The sequence below is a fragment of the Chrysochloris asiatica genome, unplaced genomic scaffold (assembly GCF_000296735.1).
Source record: "Chrysochloris asiatica unplaced genomic scaffold, ChrAsi1.0 scaffold00042, whole genome shotgun sequence".
NCBI classification, from domain to species: Eukaryota; Metazoa; Chordata; class Mammalia; order Afrosoricida; family Chrysochloridae; genus Chrysochloris; species Chrysochloris asiatica.
The window spans coordinates 45,781-58,279 of record NW_006408560.1 but is presented as its reverse complement, the minus strand read 5'-3'; positions in this window follow the sequence as shown (position 1 = coordinate 58,279).

Genomic DNA, 12,499 nt, shown 5'->3' with positions numbered 1-12,499 from the left:
GTGGTTACCTATAGGGATGCTAACCTCCAGGTCAGCAGTTTGAAACTACCAGCTGTTCCACAGGAGAAAGATGAGGCTTTCTGTTCTTGTAAAGATTTACAGCCTCGGAAACCCTGTACAGGGTCGCTATGAGTCAGAACGGACTCAACGGCACACCAGCACCACGACCTGTAAGTTTTGAGTAAACAGGCTTTGAAGGAATCTCTCTTCCGTCATGATCTTCTTCATGACATAGCTTATGATATTTTTGCAGTATGTATATTAAATGAATAAACAAAAACAAAAGAAACAGAGAACACAGTTTGTTGTCTTCTGGGGGAAAAAAGTGTATCTGTATTGATAACATTAGCTATAGTATGCTGCTGTGTGCCATCAAGTTAATTCCAATTCAGAGCAACCCTATATGAGAGTAGAACTACAGTACAGCACATGTGACAATATGTGGAGAGTAAAACGGCTCTTCATTTAGGTCAAGAACACAGGTTTATTTAACTTTGTCACTGCCATTCCAATCTGTTGTTATATCTAGCAATTAAGACCCATGGGTTGCTGCCCTTCAATGAATTCACAAAAGAGTTCAGATACTTGATAGGATATACAATCTGTTGTTATACTGTTGTTAAGTGCCATTGAGTCCGTTCGGACTCACATAGACCGTTATAGGGTTTCTGAGGCTTTAAATCTTGGCTTCATCTTTTTCCCAAGGAGCGGCTGGTGGGCTCACACCACCTATTTTGTGGTTTGCAGTCCAATGTTTATCGTGCAATCTTTGTTGTTGTTAAGAGTTGGTTTCGACTAATAGCAAACCTATAATAGGATTTCCAAGATTTTAAATCTTTTGCAGGAGCAGAAAGCCTCATCTTTTGTTAACTTTTATTCAGCTTTTTTCATAAGCCAAGTTGAATTAGCTGATATTTGAGAAAATCTATAGGGTCAACAAACCTTCATTCCTTCAGGATTTCAAGTTCTACCTTTATCATACGAAAGCAATCATTTTACAACTACATTAATTTAGGTCTTCACAGAAATATGTTGATTCAATTGCATTTTGTGTTTATGCCATCAAGTTTACAAAAAGTCACATAAAAGTGTTTCTACTTGTATAATACCAATGTTAGAAGTTATTTTGAATGATATGTTGAACTATATGAAATTGCCAACATTCAACTATGTTTAACTTTAAGAAAGGATGATTTCATATAGTTCATCTAATAGTTCAATGTTTCTTTATAATGAGCTATGCAATTAAAGTCATCTTATAATTAAGCAGCAGGTCCCTAGGTGGCACTAACAGTTTGTACTCAGCTGCCACCATAAAGGCTGGTGGTTTTAACACATCCAGCAGTACAACAAAAGATAAAGCTGCTTCCATTTAGCAAAGAAAACCCTATGGAACAATGCTACTCCGTAACACGTGGGACTTCCATGAGTCAGAATTGACTTGTTGGCAACTAACAACAATAACAACATAATTGAGCAGCAAAACAAAATGTATCTCATGAAATTAATAATGCCTCCCCACCCCCCACCTAATCAAAGATGAGAGTGAAGTAGTGCTGGATGCTTTCTTTTTGCTTTACCTGCCAAGAAACTCAGTGCTGAATGCCATGCTCAACTATGATACTTTTCTTACACTACATTTTGTTAGAATGATCTGTATGTTTCTTCTTGTTTAGTCTTCTTTAGTCTTTATTTTTCTTGATTCAAATGTAGTATGTTTTTCTGAAAATGAGTATTGTATCAATAATAAATATGTCAAGATATAAATAAGTAACTGGTTATCCTAGAGCACTGAGCTTTGGATTCTGCCTGGATTTGGCAGAAAAAAGTACCAAAATCAATCTGTAATATCCCATATGCCTCTAGGAAGGGAAACAGGTAGCATACCAGATCTTTTCAGCCCTATACCATGACTAAAGTGCTGAAGGTCTGTATTGATGGGACAGTTGAAGATTCATTATGAAATGTGCCTTATAAGAGAGGTGATCTGAGCTCAATTTAGAAATAAGAGAGAGGCATTAACTGATAGAAGAGGTAAAGGCACACTTGCCAGAGGCAGTGAAACATAAAACAGACAATGAAATAAAAAAGAAAATACTTAGCTATGTGTGAATATTTAAATGTAAATTATCTTGGTTTAAGGACAGAATCTATAAGTAAAAGAAATGAGAACCAAACTTGAGAGATGAATGAGCCATCGTAGCTTTTGAGCAGGAAAATAAAATAAAAATAGTATGAATACTGAAAATGATTATACGGAATTAAGCAATTTTAAAGAACTGGTGGTAGTGGTTACATGCCGTGGAGTCGGACCCGACTCACAGTGACCCTGCATAGGGTTTCCAAGGATATAAATCTTTATGGAGCAGAAAGCCTCTTCTCACATGTTAACAGCGGGTAATTTCAAACTGCAGATGTTGAGATTAGCAGCCTGACTTATAACTATTATGAAGAGACCAAAGCATTAATATTTTACTATGATTATAGTAATGATTATGAATCCTGGTGGTGCTGTAGGGTAGTCATTGAACTGCTGGGGAAAAAAAAAAAGGTCAGTAATTCAGACCCACCAGCCACTCTATGTGAGAAAGATGAGGCTGCCTGCACCCATAAATATTTACAGTATCTGAAACCCTATAGAGGGTGACTTGCTATGAGATGGAATGTACTTGATGGTGATGGGTTTGGTTGTAGTTACAGTAATCAGAGTCCTGGTGTGGCACTGCATGTTAATACACTGGACTGCAGAGTCAAGTCACCAGCCACTCCTTGGAAACCCGACATGGTTGCTATGGGTAGGAAGCAACTTGGTGGCATTTAACAACAACAATAATTGGTTCAGGCAATAAGCTACTAATATTGGGTGAAAGATTGTTGGGCAAATGAATATTCATGTGATCTCAGGATTCCACAAAACACTTATTAATTACAAAAAGAAAAAGATATCTTTACAGGTTTTTATAATCAAATTTAACCTTATTATCAAACTTACAAATCATCAATACTGACCTAAACTGTTACCATGTGATTCCTTACATCATGAGCTGTGTAGTAATAAACTTGGCCTTGCTCAAAGAGAGGTCTGCTTTCCCCTTGGCTTCTGGTACAGGTAATCTATATCATATCTAGTAGGGGTGTCTTTGTTTAGGGCAGGAGTAACCCACAATGGATCACAGAAAGGACTGTCCATTCTTAGGTGGAGGTGAACAATGTCAGAAATATTAACCATGAGATTTACGGTGGGAGCTTTGGGTTACTTGGTACTAGATGACCTGGACACTAAATTCATCAACATGAATAATTAATCAGCCACACAGAAGCTTTCTTGGTTGGCAATACTCCATATGTGTACTATCACACATAGATTCAGTCAAGGTAACACATCCTGAGGAAAATAGAAACATCACATTTGTAAACCGCAGACTGTTCTAAGCCATTTTTTCCCTTGGCTCATTTTGATTTGTATCTTTCCCCTGTAATAAACCATAATTGTGAGCATAATAACTTTTAGTGAGTAGTCCAGGTGTGGTGCTGTGTGTTAAAGCACTGCACTACAAGGTTGGTCTGAGCTGGAAGTCAGCGGTTCAAGCCTACCAGCCGTTGCTTGGAAACTCTATACAGTGTCACTATGATATGATTCGGAACCTACTCGACAGCAAGTAAAATCAACCACCAGAGAATTGGTGTGGTGCTGTAGGATAAGCAATCAACTGTAAGGTCTGTTTGAAACACAAGGTCGGCTCGCTATGAGTCGGAACTGACTAGACTGTACTTAACAACAACCAGAGAATTAATTAATCTAAGGGTAGTTCTGGGAAGTCCCCCAAATTTGCAGTTAGTATGAGAAGTTCAGGTATATGATTAGGGGCTATGCCCTCAACTTTCAGTTTAGCTAGCCATAAGCAATGAGAAGGACACATTATCTATATAGCATTTATGCCAAAAAATGTGTTCCTTAAATCTGATCATAAAGAAACAATCAAAAAATTCAACTGAGGGACATTCTTCTAAACAACCGGCTTTAATATTTTAAAAAAATCAATGTCATAAAAGGAAAAAAGAGGGGAACTTCATTCTAGATTAAATGAGATATAATTGTCATACAGAACAAATGATCCTTTATTGGACCCTGGATTGGGGTAAAAGACAGCTATAATGTATAATACTGGAACAAATGGAAACATTTGAAAATGGACTGTATTTTAGATAACAATTCTCTTATATCAAAGTTAAGTTTCCCAGGTATGATATATGATGATTATGTTGTGATTATGTAGGAGAATGTTCTTTTCTTGAAAGCAATATGCTAAAGTATCATGATGCCAGTAACTAACTCTCAAATTGTTCAGTAGAAAAATGAATATAAAATAGTAAAACTATGTGCACATTGGGGTTTAAAAAGTTCATGGAAAATCAAATGAAAAGACCGTGGAATTTTCCCATAAACTTGTTGAATCCCTAGCATGTGTGTATGTTGTGGGCGGGGAAGGAAATAAGAGATAAAGGAAATGTGCCAATATTTAACAACTGGAAAATCTAGATGAAGAATACATAAATAATCATTGCACACTTCATATATGTTTTCTTAAATTTTTAAATTAAAAAGGAAGACATTTTGCATAATCTGATGTATATTTTGACATGTTCATCAGCTAGATTTTATGTATCAAGTGTGTAATTTACAGTTTGGTATTTTTTCAACTATTTTATACAGTCTCTGAAAACTAATCACACAGGATAAATAAGAACAAAGAATGACTTGTTGTTGCTAAGTGCCATCAAGTCAATTCTGACCCATAGCAACCCTGTTTAGGGTTTCCCAGGAGCAGCTGGTAAGCTTGAACTGCCGACCTTGCAGTTCAAATGGATTTACAGTCTGGCGCATTAACCCTCAGCACCACACCAGGACTCCTAGAGGTAGGGAACTGACTATCAGGCAAATGTTTTAAACCATCTCAATAGTAAAAAAGGTCTGGATTAGGGTTGAATGTACACATAGAAAGGAGAGGGCAAATTTAAAAAAATACAATGTAACAGAAGACATAAATGGTATGTTAGCAGGAGGAAACAGCAATGACTCTAGAAGGTACAAACTGAGAAGATGGGAAATAGTACTGGAGAGAATTGAAAAAAATAAATCAGATAGTAGACATTTAGGATACCAAACTTATTTTGATATATGCATATTTTAATTAAAATATACCAGAATGAGAAGTATACTAGAATGTAAACTCTTAAAGGGCAGGAATTTTTGCCTTGTCTACTGATATTTCCCAAAAGTCTTGCTTGGTACTTAGTAGGCATTCAATAATTATTTCTTGAACAAATAAAGTGTTTGTAAGACATTTAGGGACAGATATATAGGAAATAGGAGGCATGGTGGCTCTGTAAGATAAACACTGGACTTCAAATCAAAGGTTGTTTCAGCCTGCCAGTCGTTCAAAGGGAGAAAGAAGAGGCTTTCTGCTCCCATAAAGATTTACAGCCTCAGAGACCCCATACAGGGTTTCTGGGAGTTAGAATTGACTTGACAGCACTTAATAACAAAAAGTCTTTCCAGGCTGGTTAAGCAGACAACTCTGACTGGAATTTTGAGTGTAAGCCCAAATAATAATGTTGTCTTTTTGTCTATCTTTTGTTTACTTTATGTGGATCTTCAGAGGAACCCTCACCATTTTCTGATTATTCAGAAAAGATTTCATTACCTAGGGCAGGGGTGCTCAACAGCATCAGCATCAGCATCACCTAGGATCTGATCAGAAATGCAAATTCTCAGACTTCACCCCAGGCGTACTGAGTCAAAAAATGTGGAGATAAAGCTCAGCAGTTTGTGCTTTGAGAATCCTGGTGATTCTGATGCACAATGAAGAGCTAAAGACAAATAAATGAAAGGCACCCAACCTTTGATACAACATCTATTTCACATATGAAGCCATTCTTCTTGAGGTACGGTTAAGAATTTAAAGCCCAAAGACATTAAAAGATAATGTAATAAAATTTAGTGCAGTACATTAAATAATTTATCTACCATGTAGTGCTAATACAGCAAAACTAGTCTACATACAACAAAGCATAGATAAAAAGGGTATATACTTACTTTAATGTTTCAGCAAGAAAGAAACTCTGCTGCACATCGTCATGTGTAGGAGTTGAGGAATAAACATCCTTGACCCCAGAAAATCCACCACTCACTCGACAATACTTTTCAATAGCCTGTGAAAGAGATCAAACAAAAGAACCAATTCCATAGAATATCTAGATTTGAGGAATATCCTATTTTTCTACACATAACAAGCCCACGCAAATTCCGTGCATATCCATACAATGCGCACAGTTGTATGTAGAATTGCATTGCTTGCAAAACCTGCATAATATGCACATTTGCGTAAAAATACTGAAAGTTATGAAACTCCAGTCAAAAGTTCACAGAGATCTATATGAGATTTGGATATTATAAGATTTATCAAGTGAAAATATTCTTATACCGGAACAGTTAATTGAAGTATCCTGCTTCATATGGAATTTCTTCCATTCCAAAACAATCTATTTTCCCTAACTTAGAAGTCACACAGGTTATACTCCAAATTATAGAAGCTTTCCTGGCACTTTTAGTAAAACCTCACACTCTAACCAATCAAAATGGTCAGTTTGAATTAAAAATTAAAAACTCAATTTCATAAGTTCTAAGGATAAGCAATAAATCAAATAGGCTAAAAATGTACTACTTACTAGTTTTCCATAGTAATAACAATAAGACAGTATTTACTATAAACAAGCTATATGTCAGACACTGTGATGCCATAAGCCTATGAGTTAGGCATTATAAAAGCCAAACATCAAACCCACTGTCACTGAGCCAATTTCAACTCATAGTGACCCTAAAGACAAAGTAGAACTATAGGGTTTCTGGGACTGTAAATCTTTACAAGAGACAGCCTCAGCTCTCTTCTGCCAAGTGACTAGCAGGTTTGAACCACTGACCTTGAGGTTAGTAGCCTAATACTTAACCCACTATATGCCACCAGAGCCCCTCTTATTAGGCATGATGTTGTTTAGCGATGGCGAGTAGGTTCTGATCACAGTGGCCCTATATAGGATTTTCCAAAAGTGGCTGGTGGATTGGTGGGTATGAACCACCGATCTTGCAATTAGCAGTCCAGTGCTAAACCTACAGTACCACAGCAGGACACATTAGGCATTACATTATTGCTGTTGTTAAGTGCTGTCCAGTCAGTTTCGACTCACAGTGACCATGTATAGTGTTTCTGAGGAGTGGCTGTTATGTGTGAACTGCTGACCCTGTGGTAGACAGTCCAGTGCTTATCCTAAAGTGTCATATCAAGACTCCTTTGGGCCTTTTGTTGTTGTTGTTAAGTGCTACTGAGTTGGCTCTGACCCACAGCGACCTTGTACAGCAATTCCAATGAGCAGCTGGTGGGCTTGAATTGCCGACCTTGCAGTTCAAACGGCTCTGTAGTCTGGTGCATTAACCCACAGTGCCACACCAGGACTCCTTAGGCATTTTGTTGTTGTTGTTGTTGTTAAGTGCCATCAAGTCGGTACTGACTCATAGCTACCTTATGCACAGCAGAATGAAACACTGCCCAATCCTGGGCCAACCTCACTACTGTTGCTATGTTTGAGTCTATCCATGCTGCCACTTGGCCAATCCATCTTGCTGGGGGTCTTCCTCTTTTTCTTTGACCCTCCACCTTACCAAACATGATGTCCTTCTCTAGCGACTGGCCCCTCCTGACAATATATCCCAAGTATGAGAGATGAAATTTGGCTATCTTGGCCTCCAAGGAGCACTTTGGCTGCACTTCTTCCAGAATGGATCTATCTATTTGTTCTTTTGGCAGCCCATGGCACTCTAAATATTCTCCTCCAACACCATAACTCAAAAGCATCAATTCTTCTACGATCTTCCTTATTCACTGTCCAGCTTTCACATACATATGAGGTTATTGAAAATACCATGGCTTGGGTCAGGCTCACCTTAGTCCTCAAGGTGACATCTTTGCTCTACAACGTTTTAAAAAGGTCTTGTGCAGCAGATTTGCCTAATGTAATATATCGTTTGATTTCTTGACTGCTGCTTCCGTGAGTGTTGATAGGCATTTTAGGTGCTATCAATTAACAGGAGTCCACTCAAACATTTCTATAGTAATAATTACAATATTTTGTTGTTGTTAAGTTCCAACTCTAGAAACCTTGTAATAGGGTTCCCAAGGAGCAGTGTGAACCACCAATCTATCAGTCTTTACCCTACAACACCATACCAGGACTCTACATTTAAATGCATTAATGCATTATGTCATTTAATTTTCATAACCTTATGAGGTAGGTACTCTTAACATCTCCACTTTACATGTGGGAAAACTGAGTCACAAAATAATTTGCTATATATTATTAACTACTATGTTCTACGGCTATGTTGGAGCTAAAGTTCTTAATTTATATCTCTTTTACATGTTTGAACAAGTCCAAATAAAATAAACTCAATTGCATGGAATCTGTTCAAAGCAACAATATACTGCTTATATATAGGTATATCATACTTCACAATTAAGTCGTTCATAAAAATTTGAAGGTATGTGTTCTTTTCTTTCTTTACTCAACCCTGAGAGATTGTTTAGTGATGATATGATTCTTAATCAACCATTACTAGTGTGGTGTATTGTTCCATACTTATTACTATTATTACTCTCCAGGTTAGGTTCTCCTTCCTAGAGAAAAGCTAATTAACATTGAAAAGGTTTATTGAATCAAGCTGTTCATTTTATGGAGTCTTGGTGTGGTACTACAGGATAAGCACTGGCTTGCTAACTGCAGCTCAGCAGTTCAAGCCCACCAGCCACTCCTCAGAAATCCTATATAGGGTCTCTATGAGTCAGAAACTCAATGGCACTTACAACATTTTGATTACAGCTAGGTTTAATAGCCTTCTTATCAAAGACTTTTGTACTTTGCTCTATTAAAACACCTTAACTTATGAAGAGTTCCCATTTTAATGACAATACCTCATTTTTTCATTATTCTTGTCTTTTAATATCAGTATCTGTATGAACCTCATCCTTATTTGTCATTGGGGGTTGGAAACATTACATCTGAAAATTATAATATCAGCCAATTATGTACCACAACACTGTATGCAGTACCTGTCAATAATGATAAGATGCACTACAAAACAAAACAAAACCCAGATGGTTATTCGTGTGGTTTGTCAGGGACTACCTGATATAGTACTACAGGATAAGCACTGAACTGCTAGCTTCCAGGCCCGTGGTTCAAGTCCACAAGTTGTTCCTTGGAAACTCTACAGGGCTGCTATGAGTTGGAACCAATTCAATGACTTTAAAAACCAACTACCACAGTGTTCTTCACAATGATCATGTGTTTTCAGAATAGTTTAAAGATACTGAGAAACCACAGAGAGACATAACTAATCTATAGATAATTTTGAGTCATCTCTCGAAAGCAAGTTTCTATGCTTAATATACTCAGGTTTGAAAGTCTGATTAAATGTAATAGCTAAAGTTAGTAGGTAACGCTCTTTCAGAAGAAATGGCATGCAGCTATAGTTTGTCTTAGCTTGTCTTCCCTTTTCTTTACATCCAACAGCAAAGACTATTAGATGGGTAACTTCTATTTAAGTTTTGAAGGCTCCTCTTTAGTCTCCTTTCCCACTCTTCTCTTCATGGAAAACTTTTGAAACTTGAATTTAGAGCCAATAAAATCTGGGGACTATACAGCCCTCATACCTCTAAATGAGGCTGTTGTTAAGTGCTGTGTCAAGGCGGTTCCGATTCACAGGCACCCTATGTAGGGTTTCTAAGGCTATAAATCTTTGTGGGAAAGAAAGCTCATTTTTCTTCCACCAAGTGGCGGGAGAGTTCGAACCACTGACCTTGTGGTTTGCAGTCTAGCACTTATCCTACACAGCCACCACATTCCCCATTCCTCTAAATGCTGCTGTTGTTGTTAAGTGACATCGAGTTGGTTACGACTCGCAGCGGTTTCCATGAACTACTAATTTTCAGATTACAATCAGATCCTTTTTTTTTTTTTTTGCTGTGTTACTTTCCCTATTGAAAAATTTTCAGTCATTTCTTCCCTACTAGAAAATCTCTCAAAATTAGGGAGCTCTGGGACCTAGGGGATGATGAGGAAAAAGAAGAATATGACTGAAGGGGCTTTTTAAATAAACAAAGGACTTCCTATCCTCATATAAAATGATGCACATAATAATAGACAGAAGTAACTGAGAGTGTTTGTGGCTTGTTCCTGAACTACTGAGTATACATTCCTTAATTTGGCACATACAGCTGCCAACCGTTCTTCCCTCTGCTACTCTGAGACTTCTTTACATAAATTAGTGCACATACTACCCTAAACTTGGTACAATTCTTATCTGAGCAACTTACTAACAATACTAACCTCATCTAAAATATGCCCAGACTATCTAGACTGCAAGCTTAAGCTAAATAATTCAAATATGAATATTCATCAACCTTAATAATCCTGACTATGAAATATTAGAGATTAAAACACCCCAGTCACAGGAATAAACCTACTTTGATGCAAAGACTAATGGTTTTTTCCTCCTCAAGTATGGACAGCCGTGAGGTTCCCTGGAGAGCCAGTATTTTAAGTATAAAGCACTTGTTTACTTTACTTTTTGTTGTTATTAAGTGCCATTGAGTTAGTTCTGACCCTCTACTGGGTTTCCAAGGAGCAACTGGTGGGTTTGAACCACCAACCTTGTGATTCACAATCTAGTGATTATCCTACAGCGCCACACCAAGAGTCCTTACTTTACTTAACTAAACATTAAAATTTCTTCAAGTTTACAAAATTTTGTCTTTTAACACACAAAATTTTAACAATTCACTGATTCTACTTATGATGATTCATTGAGTTACTTAGAATATAAGCCTATATAAATAGGGGGTAATGTAATACCCAGGTTTGTGAACCTAGGCAGTTCTGTAGTGATTTTTACTCCCAGAGATTAAGCATTAAAACAGCAAGAGAAAAAATTAAACTGTTCATTTTATAATAACAGTGAGATAGTGCCTTTTAAATGACTCTCTCTAGTTATTCAGTAAAATAATGAGTATTAATAAGAAAATAGAGAAAAAAGGAGAAATCTAAAGTATACTCCTATTGCTCACATAAAATGACTAACAAAGGTTTTTCATCAGATAAATGAAAACAGTTCTGCAGTTACTGAACATGAGATAAAGGCGATGGGAACACATGGCACTACATTTTTGCAGGTAAAATGAAATATTGGCTTATTTACCAGTGCTGCTTCCCAGCCCCACTGTCTGTATCTTGGGTCATGAGTGAATCGCCATAGGTACCAATAGGTTTCAATTACTTCTGGGCGTAGGATATAATACTTTTCAGCCTGCCGGACTGCCACAGCCTCTACTGCACCATCAAACTTGAATGATTCAGGACCTAGTTTTAATGCTGTAACACGACAGAAGAAATAAGTGAGCAAAAAAAAAAAATAATAATAATTTTTGTTGTTTGACAGAACATTTTTTTTTCCCTTGAAAAGAAATCAGCTATGAAATTAAGTTATTTTTGTTGTTCTTTGGTTTATTTTCATTGCTCCTGTTTTGTAAAATGTGTTATTTTAAAAGATTCACATTTGGTTTTCTTACAATAGACTTATATTTTCTATTATTCTGATATAAAATTATTTTTCATGAATAATGTACATTAGCATACAATTAAATCTAACTATTTTGAAAAAAGTCCTGTAACCTAATGAAAAAAAATGCAAAGCTAGACATAAGAATATTACATATTCTATTTTAGTCAAAAATAAAATGATACAGATTTATCGCACTGAATCGTTTTAAAAGATAAATTTAAAGTCCTTTTGATATAATATACACACATAGAAAATATTTCAGACTTCAAATCTTGAATTTAGTTGCAGATGATAAACTTTTCCTTCAAAGGAAACTATAGTGTAAGAGAAACAATACACATTAAAATTAAAACCAATTTGGCTTTTCCTCCCCGGCTGCCTGAGTGTCTGCCACCAGCATAAACAACACAGTAACTTTCTGGACCAGGAATTTCATCACAAACCAATTACTTCAGCAAAAACAAATGGTTATTGATGTCCTTCACCCCAGAAAGGCAGCAATACCTAAGACAGAAATTCGGAAAAACCTTGCCAAAATGTATAAGGTGACACCAGATGTTATCTTTGTGTATGGATTCAGGACCCATTTTGCTGGTGGCAAGATAACTGGCTTCGGCATGACTTACGATTCCTTGGATTACACAAAGAAAAATGAACCCAACAGAGACTTGCAAAACATGGCCTCTGTGAGAAGAAAACAGCATAAGGAACACAACACAGAATGAAGAAAGTCAGGGAGACTGCCAAGGACAATGTTGGTGGCTAGCAAAAAGAAGAATACAACTCTGTTGTGATTTGATCTACGATGATTGTAGATTTTTCATCAGA